Consider the following 15,688-nt stretch of genomic DNA (forward strand, 5'->3'; position numbering starts at 1 on the left):
CACTTAGGAAAGAACATGTTTCATAGAGAGTTTTTGTTTAATAAATGATAGTGAAGAGTGTCTTGGAGTGCTGTAACTGCTAATTTTGCATTTCCTCTGCCACTGCCCTAATTTAATTTCCTTGAAAAGTGCATTTCCAACATTTAAAGGCACTGAAAGTGCCTGATGAATGCAGGTATGTGGAGTTTATAATTTCAACCTGGACCGTTGTTAATAAATAACAATTAATAACCTTTGGAGAAAATTCTCAACCTCAGATATATGACCAAAAGTCTGGTGTCAGCCTGTCAGGAGTTACTGTGATTCTGCACCCATAAAGGGAATCTAATCCCTCACTTCTCTTCTGTACCAGTTCTGTGGTCAAGACAATCTCCTCCCTGTGTTCCATTTGTGGAGCACCATGTCCCATAGTTTGGGAAGCAAGGAGAGCAGTGCAGGCTCCTGGATCTCACAGAACCCAAATCTCCTAATGAGAAGGGGAGCAGGGTGAGCAGCAGAGATGCTGCCTCCTGCTTTGTTGTTTCTATGGAGGAGCTCTTGTATGATACCTCGAGTCAAAGAATGCAAAGTTTAGTTTTTAGGGGGGAAGTATAAAGATAAAGAACATTTTTAAAAAATAAAATATTATTGTTCACACTTATTTGATTTCTGACAATACATTTCTAGCCCTTTTTAAAAATTAATCCTTATTCAATATTACAAATATATAATTTTCATTTCAAGCTATAGTTATCTTGCTAAGTTCTACTTTTTCTCCTCTATTGATTTTATTCCTGTCTAAAACCTCTCTCTGTCACTCTATAATAGAATAAAAATGGGCTAAATCAAGCACTTTATCCAATCGATGACTCTTCATACTTGACTAAGAATCTCCGTGCCAGAAATAACATTCCACAGTCTGGAAGTGATAAGGATGAAAAGTTCCATTACAACATATTAATCACTGTTCCTCCATTTTTCTTTAGGCAGGACAAGTTCCATTGCTGTTTATTCTGTGACTTGTGATGAGTATCTCTGGAGCTGACTTTACAACAGCAATGACCTTAGGCTCTACATGGTTTCTCTTTTTTTTTTTTTTAACTGCTGTGCCAAAATATATGCCAATATATTGGTTTGAATAATTTCCATGTGCAGTTCCAAGACTGAACACAGTCCTGACTGTGGGAGGGACGTTGGTCATTTTTCTATGCCTGGCCTGAAAGAGCAGGTGTGGTTAGTGGATGGTGAGATCAAGTTCCAGCCATGTGAGGAAATGCTTGGATGGGAGATACTGCCTGTGCAGTGAGAGAAGGCAGGAGGTGAGCTCTGGGGTGGAGCAAGGAGGCTGCTAGAATCCATCTTACTCTGCTTATTTCAGGAGAAGGGAAATAGGCAGAAAGGGTTAGAGGTCTAGGGCTGGTGGGAGCTTATCAAAGAAACACAACCCAGCTGTGCCAGACAGGAGAAACTTGTGCTTCATTTGGAGTAGGGATGTTGATGCTATAAAGTAAATGCCAGAGACACAGTAGAAGAAAATCTTTCCATTTTAAGCTGAATGTTCATCTCCTGCCTTGCTACTCTGAGCCCTTTCTATCACACCTGTGCTAACTAGGACCTGCAGTACCACGTGTTTATGTTTGCAGTGGTCAGGTTGATCATCACAAACACTGCTGCAGCATTGCTCAGCTCAGGAATAGATCTAAGAAAATGCTTCAGAGTGGCTGCACTGCTCAGGCTTCCTGACAGTGCATGGGGAAAGCACAGGGCAGTTTCAGAGTGTGTCAAACAATGCAAGGTGTTGAGCATTGTTGTTTAAACAAGTCAGCAGGAGATGGGAGAGAGACAGTAATTTTCAGTCATTTTCTTCAGCTCTAGAGACGCTCTGCAACGTATTATCCAGAGCTTGCAAATGTTTCCTGAAGGTAGGGATTTCTCAGATAGCCAAGCAGGAGTCTCTCCCCACTTCTCTCTCCCTGCTTCTATAAAATCAATCAGAAGAAAAGGAAGAGTGATGCTGCTCACTCTTCAGTGGTTTAACCATGATCAATTCCTTCTTCTGCCAGAATAAATTCAGCCACACATCTTCTGGGAGAATATTCTGTAGACAGTTGTGGAGAAAGGTATGGTATCATGAAGGCAAGAAATTGAGATCAGGGAATCAGGCTAGACTAGGAACTGCAGCTGTGATCTAGTGTGGATTATGTAGAGTGGGATCCCTGCTCTCTGATTTTCCCAGTCACTCTGGTGCAGTGAACTCCATTACTTTTCTCTTAAATTCATTTTTAGAGGGAAGGGTGAGCACTCCCATTTCCTACTCAATCATCTATGTTTGGGATACATTCAGAAGTATTACCCTGGCCCTGGAAGAAGGACATTTACATAAGGGTTAGGGATTTCCCTGCAGAAGGCAGATATGGCTTGGAATTGACTCACTCTAAAGAAGATCCACAGCTGGGGCAAGGCTGTGGTAGAGAAACTTCCTATCCACACCTGTCCTCAGTGTAACTACCATCAAGATTACATTATATTTATTTGACCACAGGCTTTCAGGACAAAATTTTTGGCATCACCTGAAACAGAATTTTGGTACTTGACCTCAAAGTCCTTTATTCAGGAACTGGCTCATGATCAGTGTAGAGGTGTTGTGTCTTGCAATTAAAACTGGATCTTTAGAAAGAATGTTCTGCTGCATGAGTGGAGGGTTTGACCTACAGTTATTTTTTAGCATGCAGAACATGGCACCTTAATTCAGTTGTTCATGCTCCCCTTCTTTCCCCCTGAAAGACTTGGACAACTTGCACTACTTCCTCTTTATGAAGCAGTACTTCCAAAGCAGGTAAAATTGAACATTACATACAGTGTAACTAAGATCAATAATTGGAGCTACTTTATATAATCTCAGCCCATGTGCACAACTGTTGGGCATTTCTCAATAGAAATCTGTGTAATGTTCTTTCTTTCTTTTGCTTAACATTATGTATTTCTTGGTGTTTCACAGACTTGTTTAGATAATTTTTTTTGGATGTGTATTCTGCCATTTCCCCATTGATGTGCATCCCCATTTCTTGTCCATTTAGCTAATCACAAGTTTTGCCGTGACTTATGCAGCTCTCAAAATCATGGTGAGAAATATTTTCTAGGGTTTGTTGTTTTAAAATGATACAGATTTTTTTTAAAAGCCAACATTCTTGATACTAAATCACATGTTACAAAGTAGAGATACACAATGTGGTGGCATGTATATTGTTCATGACAGATCTATTTTGTAAGGAAGGTTATTGTAAGAAAATGCAAAACAAACTGCCACAAGAGGTTATAACAGAGATAGATCACAGGTGACTTTGGTTTCTGTAGAAACTATAGGCAGATAAACCCAAACAAATTAGTTGAAGAATGTATCTTTTCTGGTCTTGTTGTCAGAAGGATCAAATAAGTTATTTACTTGTTGTCTTACAAATAAAGGAATACAGAGGAAATGTCATCAGGAAATATTTTAGACTGGATCTAGAGATCATGTCCAAGCACTTCTATAATCCTAGAAGGAAAGCAAGCAGCAATATTGTCAATTTAAAATTGTGACTTATCAAAATCAAACATTCATGCTTGGATTCTTCCATGCTTTTTGTGCTGAACAGAATCTTTATGGAGCCTTCATCTGTCCAGAACCCAGCCTGTATGTAGAGCCCAGTGCTTATCAAAGATGCAATCCTATCCCTGAAAGCAAGCCCCTGTGCCATGCCCCAGTGTCATTGTGAGTACCAAACCTGTGGGTCCCCTCGTGAGCAGCCTGGGCTGGCCTTGCAGCAGCCCTGTCAGGGGGGTGAGGGCTGCTGTGGAGTGGGACACTGGGAAAGGCACAGCCAGCCCCAGGTGAGGAGGGTAGCTGGGATGCTGCTGGGAAGAGCTGGGTCTGCACAGTCACCTCCCCGAGCTTCATGGCCTCAGGGCACTTCCCACATTGCCACAATCTTGTGCAGGGGCTGGGCTGGGGGTGCCCTGCCTGCAGGTTTAGGTGACAGCAGTGGCTGTCTGTGGCTGTTGATGATGACAACAATTTCTCCTCCACGTTACTTTTGATTATCAGTTCTCCTATGAATGGAGGGTCCTGGTTCTGTGAAGGATGTTTCTTCACACATAGTGTAACAGATATCAAATTGACCTAAGGGTTATTTCCTCTAAATTTCCTTTGGGTTCTGTTTTCTTCGGCTGGCTGAAACCAGGTTATTTCAAATGAAATTAGCCTGCCATAAATCTTCTTTTGCCTCCTTTTCTGCCACGGGCTCTTGCTTCCATGTCCGTGGTCTTAGATGCTCTAAAATATCTTTATTTTAAGATAGATCTTAAGCTGATAATCACAAGAGTGTACATTTCCATGCTTGAAGAATTTCCTAGTATGAGTAACACCAGAAGTTGCACCCTGACCCCAAGGATGTTTGCCATCTTGCTCCTCTTTTGTTGTGAACAGAAATTTTAGCATGTCTTTGTCACTATCAAATTTTGATATTCTTTCTGAAGTAATTCAGAAGGAAATTATTGAGTTTTATAATACAATGGCTATTAAATGAGCTGGCCATCCAAGAGTTAAATGAAGATATTACAGCTGTTGCTTTATAGGTTGTAAGTGCTTGGTTTTCATCAAAGCCTTAAAGGTTAGCCTGTTCCAAGGGGTCAACCTTTATATTAGGTATCATTTATCAAGGATTAACACAAAATTAAGTTTTAATTGTACAGTATGATGGAAAGTTGGATTGTTTTAAAAGAGGTAATAAAAGGAAATTTATGTCCCTAACTGAGTATCAGAGTGGGATTGGGTGACTAGAGAATGCTTAATGTTTTTCCTAGGAAAAGTAAGGAGGTGAAGGCAGAGAGGGCAGACAGGCACTCTGCTTGCTGATAACCCTCCCAGCCAGTGGAGCTGTGCTGGGGTATCGTGCCTGGGTGTTGGGGGATGACACTGCCATAACTTTCATTTAAACCAAGCCCCACAAAGATTAAAGGCACTTAGGGGAAGGCCAGCTAGCCAGCTTTCCTTCCATTCCCAGCCGGGAGTAAAGCTCACTCTTCACTCGTGTTCCCAGCAATTTGGGGCTTGACTGAGATTGAGTTTGACAGTAAAAGAGATAAAACTTATCATTTGGTGTCATGATTCAGTACGTAGTCCAGAAGATAAATGGCTCATTTCAGAGGTTGATAAAAATGTATTTGTTCGTTTGCCATTATATGATCCGTTATATTTGCGAGCAATCTTACAACTGAAGTAACATCCATTAGCTGCAAACAGCTGCGTGCTGTCTGTAGAGTTAAAAGGAATTAAAGCACAGTTGTGTTTAGGAAACGTGTGTTTCTTTCAGACTGTAGCCACAGCTTGATGAAGCACCATTAGATACTTGGGTGGCCAGAGGAATAGTCAGTGCTGACATGGAAACCCAGGATAACGTCAAGTAAAATTCCTCCAGGGAATTACTCAGTGTGTGCCAGTGTCTGGTCAGTGCCCAGCCCCACAGGCTGGGGGAGCAGCTAAAGCTCTGCCCTCAAGGAGCCCAGCTCTAATCCAGGGGGGATCTCTGCTGGAGCAGGGCTCTGCCTGTGCGTTTGGTACTCAGCCCTTTTGGGAAAGATGACAAAAAGCCCATGTGAATATGCAGAGATTATAGGAGGATGGATCTCTGGGAGTGAGAGTTAAGCAATCTTAATGGAGTTATATGTTATAAATATCAAACCCTTGAAGCCTAATTTTAAACCAATGGGAGAATATTCCTTCCAGCAGGGCTGGAGTAAATGGTATCTCTTCTGTCAAAGAGCTCTGGGCCAATTTCTTCATCTTTTATGCACTCCATTTCTTCTTTTGTAATTTCCTCCATCGTCTTCCTTAATGGACTTTTGCCAAACTTGCCTTTACATGTGGGGAGCTCTGACTCCTGCGCTGTTTTCTGCAACTGTCAGAATGGAGAACAAGCTGTTCTCTCTTGTTTTCTTACCAGTGGACTCACTTTAGCACCCTTTGCATAGCTTCTGTATCAGGACCCAGCCCTGTTGTGCTAAATCCTGTCCTGACTAGTGGTAACCATGGCCTCAAGGACCTCCTCTGTTTCTTTGGAGGAGGAGACATTGCACACTTATAGGACCCAAGTTAAACCATTGAGAGTTTTATTACCTCAATTATAAGACACTGTCTCTAGGTCTGCAGATCCAAAAGTGATCTTAAAACCGAATGAATCTTGGCATTCTTTACTCAGGTCCAACAACAACATGCGATTCCTTCAACAAAAAGCTAAACTTAAGGTCCCAGCTCAGAAACACAGTTAAGGCAGTGCTTCAGTTCTTTTCTGATCCATGTTTCAGCTTACATTTTCTTCCCCTTTCCAATGTATTTACACTAATAACTTGATAGGAAGATGTTTCACAGGATATATTTTTGTACCTCAAAATAACTTTCCTGTAGCCTGTGAAATGCAATATGATGCATTGTCCCTGTGTGGAGAAGTTTTTTTGGAATGTTCTTAATAAAATTATTATTACAAATGTAAATCCTTGAAACAAAATAAGATGATAAATGAGTGGAGCTTTTATAGGTTCCTCAGAAAATAAAAAAACAACATTTCAATGAGCACATTATTTATCAGTCCCATATCTTTGTATTTATACAAGACTTCTCATCATGAGCTGCTTTAATTATCCTTTCAAATACTGTCCTCTTAGTCAGGGAGTATTGCATTTTCTCTTAGAAAAAATCTGCTGAGAATTAATGTGATTTCAGCCATTTCTTGAGACCATACATATTTTTGTTCATTTAAAATATCCCTTCTATAGCACAGAAGAATGTTTGATTTGTTTTCCTTGGTTTATTTACAAGTCAGTACTGTTTTCACTTTCTGATGATGGTTTTGTAATTAGATTTTTGTCTTCTTCCTCTCCTCCTGAATTTTTCATAATCAACTCCCAAACATGCAGAATTAATTATTAGTAACATTATCCTCCTTTTCCCTTCATTGTCACCTTCCTGAGTTAAGAAGTAAATCTGTTGTCTTGTTAATAATATAATGAAATCTTTTTTACAGGCATGATAAAAAACAGTTTAAACTTTCCTGTACATAAGGCTCAGAATGACGCAGTGTTGTTTCCCCATGATTGATTTGGACACTGGCAACATGCAGAGGAGAGAACAGGGGCAGTGTGGTGCTCTGCAGCATCCCTGGTGCAGCCGTGCCCAGCTCTGGTTGTGTGGGGACCCCTCCTTCCTGGGCTGTTCTTTGGCAAAAGCCCCCTCAGCACGCCCCCTTTTCCCTTAAAGCTTTCTGATGCCTTTTCTCTTCTCACACCTTGTGCCACCTCTTTGTGATACAAAACAGGGGTGACAGAACTGAGGGAAGATTGACCTTTTGTTCATCTGCACTTCTCCTGGATGATTTTTAACCTATTTTTGGATGAAGAAGGATTTTTTTTTTTTCCTACTAGGAAAGATCTCTGTTTCTGAAGAAAATATTTCTGAGCCATCTCTGAATGTTCAAATTAACTTTTCAGTGGTTCTTAACTTTTCTGTCTGTCCCAGATTTTTCCAGGCAATTGTCTAGATGTGTAATGAAGCTCCCTCCATATTTAATGAAAAGGAGATTTTTTGCCAGTGGGAGTGAGGCAAATAATTTACTGCAAACTTTTTGTTGTTGTTTGTTTGGTTTGGGTTTTTTTTTCTGCTTACACCAACCTGCTGATCCCTGATGGTTATTCTGTAATATTTGGTACATAATATATTTGTTCCTTTCTCATCTGCTTGTTATGTTCACCTGTGGCTGTTGGGGAGGGACCTGCCTTTCCCAGGGACTGGATGGTGCAAAGAACAACATCGTGAGGTTGTTTAGGGATTAGCCCCATCTAAATAATACATAGCAGAGCTGGCTGTTTAATTAGCTGTGAGCAGTGACTTTGTTACCTGTACTCTTTGTGAAAGATGGACACAAGACAGATGAAGCTTTCATCAACAATACCCCATTATTCCTGTGACACATTTATCTGTTATATTGCTTTTGTATCCTGCCAGATAAGAATTAAGTTCATACAACACAGTTCACCTCCAGCACCTTTCCAGAAAATCAGAACAAGACTTGTTTTGTGTACAGCATCAATTAACCCAGGCAAAAATGTACTGTCATTGATTGAACCTTGCTTACTGAGTTAAGGACAGTACAGCTTTCCTTGAGAAAACACCCATAAATACCCTGTGCTGTCAAGGGGGAGAGTGCAGGCAGAGGGAAAAGGCAGATCAGGGTTCAGTCTGTCCATCTGCAGCAGCTAATGTCTCAGTGAATTTTTATGATGGTTAATTATCCAAAACACAAGCAGGTTCAGGAGAATTTTCCACCAAGAAGGTAGCAATCCTTAATAAATATTAGTATAGAGAGTAAGGAATTTTTCAGTCATCCAGTTTGGACTCAGCTACCTTTTTCATTAACAGCTGTGACTGATTGTCCTGGATTTTATTCTTACCTCCTTCTCCTCCTTTTTAAAATTAAAAGAATAGTTTCATGACATTCATAGGTTGCTACTTAGCATATTGTTATTTCCTCCAGAATACAGCAGATTTCAGAAATATATTTCAGTCCCCGTCTGTTACTGTGGCTGGTACCATTTCTGTCATTTTTTTCTGCAGCTGTACAGTGTGGAATTGTGACAAAAGATTCAATCTATTTTGATAAGGTGGAGATTGAAAAAATGGTTATCGTGGTTCTATTTCATGACATTATTTCTGAAAAGGAAGGAATACTGGTTTCCCCGCCCCCCAAACAGAGAATATAGACTCCATGCTTCAGTAAAAACATGCAAGCCCCCTTTTCCTTAATTATTGTCTAGAAAAATGAAAAGAAATGAAAAAGTATTTCACTCAGGAGCTCAGGGATATTTGCCGCAGATCTGTTAACCACATCCTGCAGGGCAGGTCACAGCTATCTGCCTGCTGTGTGCACCTCACCATTTTGGCAGCAACTGAAAACAGGGAAACCCCCAGACAGGGTGACTTGCATTCCCCAAGCCTCTCCCATCCTTTACTCTGCCCTCATTTTAGCAGTTTGGTTTCCTCTGCAATATTATTGATTGCAGAGCCATTGAACAGAACTGATCAATAATTGGCAGTCTGGATTTTAGCATATGCTGCAAGTTTAGAGAAATAAATCCTGATGTTCTCAAAGTGAAAAAAAAAAAAAAAATCATAAAAGTCCCACCTACCCCCAGTCAGACCTTGGTTTCCTTACAAGATCCACCCCAGAGCCTCTGCTTGGCTGCCAGCCTCAGATTCCTGTGGAATTCAATGGTAGCTGCAGATGGATTTTTCAGAAGCACATCCTTAGAAGAGACTTGGAGGGGAAAGAGCTTGCTCCCCTCCCTCTCCTGCTCCTACCACTTGTAAATGCTGTACAAAGATGGAGCAGGGAAATCTTCAAACTTAAGCCTTCTGGGTCATCTTTTCATATCCTAAAATAAGCTCAGCAGCAGAGACCTTGAAAGGCTTTTCTTTTTGTTAGACTGCTTTAATGAGAAGTGTATAAACTGACACTGATCTCTTCACATTAGGGTTTATTGCCCTGCGATGCTGGAGATGTTTTTAAGCGATAAAGTCCTGCTCAAGTGTTCAGTAAATAAATGCAGTAATAGAGAGATTTGGCTTATGTCAAGACGAGATGAACTGAACAAAATAGGCCGTAATAGGCAACTGTTTCATGAAAACATTGGAGTATTACAGGAACAATGGGGTTTGTCAGTGTCCTTTGAACTCGATGAGCGTGGGTTGCGTGTGGTCTTATTTTAAGGATGGGGGAAATTGGATCAGGTCTAAGAGTGGCTTTCTAAATTCTCCTCTTGGCTCTGCCGTCATCTTTAGTAGATGCTGCTAAGGCAGATCAATGTTTCTGTTGATGTAAAGTAATCTTGCCATTGGAAGAAGTCTAATTTAGACGCAGCCTAATTTAATTTGCTGTGTTTGGACATGCTGTTTAATCCGGTGTTGAAAACCAAATCTTAGAACAGCTTTTCTTGACTGCACTGACAATTACACAAGTTAAGTGGTTGTGCCTTTTGGGACAGCATGTTCACATCCTTGTGGCAGGTTTATATTTGTTTTATTTAGGTGCTATGTCAAGTCAGGGCTTATGTGATAACCACTCAGGCAGACAAATTAGATGTTTCTGTTCTAATTAATCTCAAGTAACTTTTATTGGATGCCTTCAGGATTATTACTAATGAACATATTCAAGATAGATTACTTATAAACAAATACTTATGTCTTTATCCCTAAACCATCATTTAAGTCTGAAAATATTGTCACACGATTTCAGAAAGTTGTGTTCTATCCAGTGTAAATGTAATGATTACATTACCATCACATTCGCAAGCTGTCAGCTGTCAGATTTTACTGGTAAATATATTGAAGTAAATAGAGGAGCAGCATTGCAATTTCTTATGTTAATAGAGCTCTGTAGCTATTAAAACAGTCTAAATACATAATAAATAAATAAAACTCAACTTTATGTAAAATGCTGACATGGGACATGATTTGTTTGCCTCTCCAGCAGTTTTGTGGCACTAATGGAAGCATGAGGTTGGGACACTCCACCAGTGGGTCTGAGATTAACCCTCCCCTTGTGTGTTAACCCTGGCAGGGGATTTGCCAGCTCAGAGGAATCTGCTGGCTCTCACAACTTCCGAATATTTTGGGTGCAATTTGCCTTTGCTGACCTCTTGGAGGGAGTGGATTTCTCTCTTGCCAAGTTTCTTGGGGTAGATGGGAGATGGAAAAGCTTGCATTGCAGAAATAAGCAGGGAAAAAGGCAGTTTTGTGTTTTTCTGGTGGAGTGCAGGGGAAAGTGGAGCTGGCAAGGTACTGGGATGAACATAACTCTGGGCTCTCTTTCTCAGTGTGTAAGGAAAATGACCCATCCTGCCCTCCCAGCTGACTCTTTCCTTGCTACAGGGCTGGGAATTACACTGAAGTGAACAGTAAAACATAAAGTGCCCCATCTTACAGTTTGACTTACCATTTTTCCCTGGCATCTCATAACTTACCCTTTTCTACAGCTTTTTGTTCTGAGCCAAATGTCACAAGTTAACGCATGAATAAATGAGGACGGTTCTCACCACTTCCATGATATGTTGCAAAATATACACAGGTGGTGCTTTAAAGGCTGCCATTTGCCTCAATAACTAAATACCATTTGCATTTTACTGGCTTCTCTGTGTGTCAGATCCTGCACCTGTTACAGACCAATTTCAGTAGGCTTTATACCAGAGCCCATATTTTACTTTTTTCCAGTGGTAAATAGGTCAGTATTTCAAGACAGAAATCTATTAGAGAGAAAGTAAGTGTTCTGTCTGAGAGGAAATATGGTGTGTATGAACTTAAATTAAAAATAAATTGGGTAATAATCAGTCCAAAATTATAGAAGTGCTGGAGAAATCCGTCCAAACAGGAGATGTTAAAAAAGGCAAACAAACTCCAACTTCGAACTCTCATGTATCAAATTCCTGCATCCATAAAACCTGTAAGTATGTGCTTAACTTAGATATATGACTTGCCCAGCTGTAATCAGGGGTAAAACACATATGCTTGAAGTTATAGGTGTTGTTATGTACCTTGCTGATCTGTAGCTGAAGGGGTCAAGTATCTCTGGAAAACATAGCTCTGATTACATGTAAAAAAATCCACTTATGTTCACAATATTTGTTCCATTGAATATTCCTTAAAATACGGTGAGTTTGACCATGATTAGAGGTATTGTGACAGTAGATGTTATGACTCTTAATGAACAATAGCAAGAATTGTTTAAGGGTTTTCTGAATGCATAAATGATGCAAAGGATAGTGGCTTTGGAGAGAGGTGATTTTTAATATTCTTGTCAACACCAGGTGCTGCTCTAAAAAAAACTCTCCTCCTTCAAGGCCTTATAACCTATCTGGAAGGATTGCTGGTGGTTTTCAGCTTGCTGTACTCCAGTAAGGTGCTCAGAGTGGTTCCAGTGCAAATCTGAGCAGTCCCAGCCTAAAGCCATCTGTCAGCATTCACCGTCATTTCATCTTGTGCCTCTCAACCCCAGCTAAGGACTCAGAATCAGTCTGAATGAGAGTGTTCATGATGTTTACAGTTTACATTAAGCAGCTTTTAGAAAGGAAGAAAAGCTTTTACTTCACAAATTAATCGCTCTGTATATGTTATTAGGATGTACTAATAGGGGCTAGTGTACACAACAAAAGCAGAAGAAAAACACATCAACTCTCTTTGTCAGGCAAATCAGAGTTTTTAAGAGTTGCATATACACAAATTAAATTATGTTAAGAAATTTATAATGCTATTAGGTGGCCTTTACAGGCTTTAAATTTATGAAGCAGGGTTTAGGCTTTCCAGTTGTCAGTGGTGTGTGTGCACACTGGGAGCTGTAATGAAGAGAGTTAGAGACCAAGAGCAGAATTCAGCACACAACTAGAAAAATGAACTACCAGGGGCTTGAAGGAAAAAGTGCCTATGCTTTATGCAGAATTTATTACAGACACCTGCCATTTAGGTGTTTAGATCTCAGTTGTTTGGCTCTGATCTCCGTGGGCGATGGAGCATTGGCAGCAGCAGGAGGGCTTGTGCTGCATCAGCCCTGACGGGACTGCAGAAAACCCTCCAACCTTCTTTTCCTCCATAAAATGTTTGATTTGGCTTATGTTCATTTTTGAAGACTAATTTCCCCCCAACTGTTTTGGAGAGAGAAAATGTGGAGCCTGGGCTGGGTTTCTGCTGTTGACCTCCCTCAGTACAGACAGAGGGGTCAGGAGAGCTCAGACCAGCAAAAGCCCTGGGGCTGAGTCAGGAGCTTTGTCCAAAGTGTGCTTTCCTGAAACAGCTTGTGCAGTATTTGCTGAAGGAATCTTACTTCGGCATGCCTGTGTTCCTGTCACAAGGTACAAGTTTCCCCAGAAGCAGCTCTTGGTGTGGATGTTTGTGTGACCAGGGACCCTTTGAATCAGTGTCAGAATACAACAAAAATGTCACATGGTGACCATAGAAAAATACTGATAACCTTGGAACTGAGGTGGAGTGCTCTGGACCAGTCCTTCAATATCAGCAAGAGATTTATAACACATGTCCAGAAGAATCCTTGGGAACATCTGAGCCACAGCACTTCATCCTTCACAGCTTTTCTCAAGGCATGGTAAGCTAGTGCATTTGTACAGAGGAAAACGTGGAAACAGTGTGACTTTACTCAGCTATCTGCTGTTTGTTCTTCAGCACTAAAAAAGTATATTTCAGAAAGGTGCAGCTTTTTCTGCAGGAAGTTGAGTCTCAATTAAAATAACAGTATTTATAAAAAAAAAAGGTAATGAGAGTGCTCTCACAGTATAACATTTTGACTTTTCCTTCCTCAGCCATAATGAGGAATACAAATATTCATCTGGGACCGTTGAAAAATACCATTTATAGAAATAAAATTACTGTCTCAGTTGGCTGAACCAACATCTTAAGTGCTGAAGTACATTTATGCCCACCACACGAGGAAGGGTGTTTTATAGCCTTAAAAAAAAACACCTTAAAAATTACCACTGTAGAGTTGAACTAATTTTTTCCCCATTTTGCTGTAGTAGGAGGCAGCACACAACTGTGCTGCCCCAAAGCAGACTTAAGAGGTACCTAGTGCTGGAGTAAAATCAAGGCTATGTGAAAATTGTGGCCATTTTCATCACCCAGTGGCAGTGATGTTTTAACAGGTGGGTTCCTGCTACTGGATGCCTGTTAATGGCAGGTGCAGTTTCCTTGTGCTCTGTGTCAGCCCCCTTGGACTCACTGAGTGACCCTTTGCTGCCTGAGCTGTGGAGGGAGGTCCCAGCCCTGCCTCTCTTGCTGACATTGGTGCCATTTGGCACAGTACAACCCTCCCCACCACCTCGTTGGCACAATAAATTAAGGAAGAAAAGCACCTACACAAACAAAAACGATGTGGTGCTGAGCTGTTATTCCTGAATATATCATCTGCCAAGCCCAGCCCACATCTAGACAGAGGTCTGAGGGTCCCTGTGCTCCGTGCCTTCCAGTGGGGCTGAGAGAGCTGAGCTGTGCAGCTCCCATTGCTGGTGAGGGAAGCTGCACCACTGATGTGCCAGTCACTGCTCCGAAGAATTTCCCTTAGAAATATCACAGAGCGAGGCACAAAGCACACAGAGTGCACATCAATCACAGCTGCACCCTGGCTCGCTGCCTGCCTGCTGCTCCACTCACAGCTGCACTCTGCACACTCTCTCAAAAGGCTTCTGCTCTTACCTGGGTGGAGGAGAGTTCCTGCCTGTCTCATACACCACATGGATCTCCTGGCAGTGAGTCTTCCTGAGGAGACATGTGCAGAGCTTTTTGAGAGTGGAAAGGAATTCTCTCCCTAGTGTTATGGGTTGGGAAAAGTGCTTGTCTGTACACAGAAATCCCAGCTAACCTGGCTGTCCATAGGCCAAGTTGCTGTGCAAGGTGCATTGTCAATTATGCCATCCTGAACCCACCCTCCCATGCTGCTCCTGGCTCTGTGATATCTCTGGAAGTCACCTCTTGGCAAAGGCAGGATGTGCTGTGTTCCTGATTCAGCCAATTTGCCTCCCTGCATGCACCCCTCAGGCCATCCCTAGGGAGTCAGTGCATGCAAGGCACTGCTCAAACATGAGCATTTTCCAATCCATATTTAAGCAGATTTAAAAACAGGCTTTTTGGCAAGTAGGCTCACCTGTGACTTCTGTTGGCTTTGAAAGGATGAACTCATGATGTTCCTTAAAGCTGGATGAGTATTTGATTCTCTTGGCCAGCATTTTAGGTCTAATATTTTAAAACATTTCTCATGTCATATCATGACCATATAATAGAAAACTATGGGGTGAAAGCTGAATCATGGACTTCCAGCCATGTATTACTTTATTCAGGAATGTTTCTGAGCCTGTGCATAACTGTCCTGCCTTCCAAAAGAGTAAATTGTATAAGTATGTTTTAAAAAGGAGCTGAAACTAATGTGTGTTTTTCTTTGCAAGTTTGGATTTTGGTAACCTCCATTTTCCAAATGAAGTTCTTTCTGAATCTTCCACCTGCAGATTATGGTGTAAATTTTCCTTGAGTGTAATAAGTGTTTGGGTGCTGCTTGTGTGTAGTGATCATTTGTTGGTATCATCACATGTACCAAACATCAGCATCTTCAGATTCTTATCACCTGTTCTCACAAATACTCTCAGAATTTGAAGATGCCAATATCCTTTTGGGTGTTTACCTATTCTTGTATTTGTGAGGCTTTTCAATAAACACCTAGCATTTCTGATGTGTTTGTTTGCTTTGAACAAGTACCTATTTTCTAAACACTGGCTGCTATACCGTGAAGGATTGGAGTGGTTCTCATAGTAGTTAAGTCATATTTTTCCAGCTGAGATTTATTGTCTACATGTCTGCATCAGAGGGGAAAGCTCCATAAAGATAAGCCCTTTTAGATTGGCTGTTCCAGAGTCAGAATAGTGGAATGTGGAGGAAGCATTTACCTCATGAGCTGAGGACTTCTGCAGGACCCCAGCTCGGAGCCTGCCCAGCTCTGCGGGTTGTGCTCTAAGGTGCTCTCCTGCTCCAGCCATGGATGTGACCTTGAGATTTGTGCTCGCTTGAGTTGTGTGCTAAGGGAATGTGCAGGGATGTGGGCATTGTTCTGTTGGCATGGAAGTTACCTAGACT

The 15,688-nt window shown here is 41.3% G+C and overlaps 1 protein-coding gene across 4 annotated transcripts in view; it reads left to right on the plus strand.

Annotated features, from left to right (window-relative positions):
• The window catches only part of EPHA4 (EPH receptor A4), a 178,025-nt gene that overhangs the window by 24,725 nt on the left and 137,612 nt on the right, over positions 1-15,688 (plus strand). The window contains exon 1 of one of the 4 annotated variants that reach the window (XM_083868400.1): positions 15,351-15,369. The exons of the other annotated variants lie outside the window; for them this stretch is intronic. The gene's annotated coding sequence lies outside the window, so the exon portion shown is untranslated. Of the gene's footprint in view, positions 1-15,350; positions 15,370-15,688 lie in introns of those variants that run through there. 4 annotated transcript variants of the gene reach the window in all.

The sequence above is a fragment of the Zosterops lateralis genome, assembly GCF_965231275.1.
Source record: "Zosterops lateralis genome assembly, chromosome: 10".
Classification (NCBI taxonomy): Eukaryota; Metazoa; Chordata; class Aves; order Passeriformes; family Zosteropidae; genus Zosterops; species Zosterops lateralis.